This window comes from Cicer arietinum, chromosome 7 (assembly GCF_000331145.2).
Source record: "Cicer arietinum cultivar CDC Frontier isolate Library 1 chromosome 7, Cicar.CDCFrontier_v2.0, whole genome shotgun sequence".
Classification (NCBI taxonomy): Eukaryota; Viridiplantae; Streptophyta; class Magnoliopsida; order Fabales; family Fabaceae; genus Cicer; species Cicer arietinum.
The window spans coordinates 27,773,174-27,776,152 of record NC_021166.2 but is presented as its reverse complement, the minus strand read 5'-3'; positions in this window follow the sequence as shown (position 1 = coordinate 27,776,152).

Here is a 2,979-nt window from a genome sequence, read left to right as displayed (position 1 = left end):
ATCATTAATGATAACGGTTCTTCTCTTTCTATGGTTTTAACTATCAATTAATATATTGCGTCATTTTAAAGGTTTATCCATCTCTTCCTCTATCATTACATGTTTTCAAACTTTTTTCTTTTAGATAAAAATTTATTAAAATAGACTCCCACATAAACATCATATATATTAAAATAGACTCCAACATCTTCATCAAATATTGTGCCACCTAAAAGCTCATGTGGCACATCTAAAAGTTCTGTCATGAGAAAACATTCTGCATATGTAAGTTTTTACAACTTCACTTTATCAACTCAAAAGAAAATCTCTTTGGAACCCAATTATTTTCAAAGAAGTAGATATAGTTGGAAAATTCTTTTTTTTTTACACAACTTTTGAATGAGTTGTATTTTGTAACATATTATACCTATTTGCTCATTTTTCTCAAAATCTTGATTGTTCTTAGTTAGAGTATTGTTTTTGCAGACATATTTTAACTCATTTATGACATGAAAGTGTATTGGCTCCTCAAAAGACAAAGAAGATTGTCCACATTCAGCTTTATATGAGTGTTAGTATTGTGTATTCGAGAGAAAACTATGTACCATTTATATTAAAAAAGTATTTGTGGTTTTTTTACGGAGATGTTTTATATTGTCAATTTTTTTTTAAAATACTACCAATTTTAAGTTTCTACATATGTTTTACCTTTACTCAACTGTACATACGAGTTGTTTGTGAAAATTCTCAAATCATGTTGTATAGAAGTCTCATACTTAAAATATTGGAATTTAGATTTTTTACTTCTTTGACATGATTGTAATGAAATGAATGTTAAATGACAAACTCATTTTTATAATTTTCTAACAATATTTTGACAATAAATTTAGATTTGACAACAAAAAAAGAGCATGATTAATTTGATTTTGTGGTAGATAATTACATATATTAATATTTATTAAAATACTTTTAAGACTTTTAACACTAAATATAATTTATGAGTTTTATTTGTAGGATGATCTTCACTATGCAAAACATTTTACATATTTTCAAATGTGTATTTGCCAACTCATATATAATAATTACTCAAATAAATTCACTTGAAAAAAATACTCTACAAACTAAATAAGTAGATTATATTATTTTTTGAAATATTAAAATCTTATTCACAACTACTAATATGATGAAGTATACATATTTCGCGCAACGCGCGGGTTATATTCTAGTTAGTTATTATTGAACAACATAATTTACTGCTTTTTACTTTGATAAAAATACCAATTATTCTAAGAGGAGAAAGCAAGGGAGAAAGAATAGATGGAAGGAGAAGTATAATGTACTAAAGAACTAAAGTAAATAATGAGATCATCAATAAATGTAAGATGATAAAGATGGTGGGAGGACTCATAGATGAGAGTAAAGAGATATGATGGAAGAAGAAAGATATGAGAATACACGAAAGTAATAAGAAATGAGAATCTATAGAAATTTCACATGGTAAAGAAATATTTTCTTCTAAGAAAAATACACTAAAAAAGTCTAACAAAATCCAACAAAGTCCATTTGAAAAAAGAATCCATTAAAATTTGAAAGTTTTTTAACACAACAAAGGCCTTGACTTTTTGTAAGTAGTAAAAAATATTGATAGAACAAATACCACTAGATTTCTACACTTTGTTTAAAAAATCCAATAATCCTAATTGAATGCCACAAGATTTATTTTAACTACAATTAAATCATAATTGAGTACCAAAAGAATTTTTCATCATAAATTTTTTTAAGCTTAATTGCAGTTTTGCTTGCTCAATTATTATTATTATTATTATTATTATTATTATTATTATTATTATTATTATTATTATTATAGATTTTTAAACTAAAAAATGACGATTTATATATTTTAAATGACGTGACATACAATTCTATGATATAGAACCATCTAGATGCATTAATTATTCATATGTTATTAATTAAATTAAAAATATGAAAAATTAATGAGGTTGAAAGCTAAGTTTTTACGGTATTGTATCATATGTCATGTTATTTAAAACATTCAATATTTTTATTTTCTAGTTAAAAAAATGATAGGGAGGCATAAGACTCTCGACTTTTAAAATTGGAGGACTAATTTTGTGAATTAATAAAAACAAGAAACTAAAACTACAATTCAATCAATTCTTTAAAATACTTTCAAATACAAATTGAATATTCCTTCCTAAATTTAGACCTAACATCAAAACAAAAATTGAGCGCATTTTCACGAAAGTGGTAAAACAACCACGAATTTTCATGTCTCAACTATAAAAATGCTTCCGATGATAGAAAGCAAAACATTTCCTAACAACAATAAAAAATAGAATTCAAGACACACAAAATTTATCGAAGGAACATTTGACAGAGATAAAGGAATGTTTTGCAGCGATGTGTGGTAACTTGGATTTTGAGAGGCTATTGAGAGTTACTGTAAAGGCCAAAAGCTTTTGTCACCATTACCATTCTTATGTATGAAGTTGAGAACAATGTTAAAAGGATGGCAGAGCTAACATGAAAACGGTGATGTGAACTTGGGGTCATAGTGGAAACAATGGTGATGTGAGGTTACATGAATGAGTGGAAACAATGGTTATTGATTGAGAGGATGGTAATGTTTTCGAGAAAGGGGAGATTTTTGTAGGGTTTGTGTCTCAAAAAAATAAGATGTTACAAATCAATATTTATTTTAAGATATTGGGTAACGTCCGTTTTAGTTGACGTTGTCTCACTAGAATTCAAAAGTTGAAGAAATAGGAAAATATTTGATTTAATATAGTTATCGCTAACATCCTTAAGCCTAGATCAACTAGAAAACACAATATTGTTAGGTTGGACATTGGAAATTTATAGCTTGTGTGAATTAATTATGGTACCGTCTCTTTCAAGATAAAAAAAAACTAACGCTAACACTTTTTTATTTTTGTATGTCATAGTATATATATATATATATATATATATATATATATA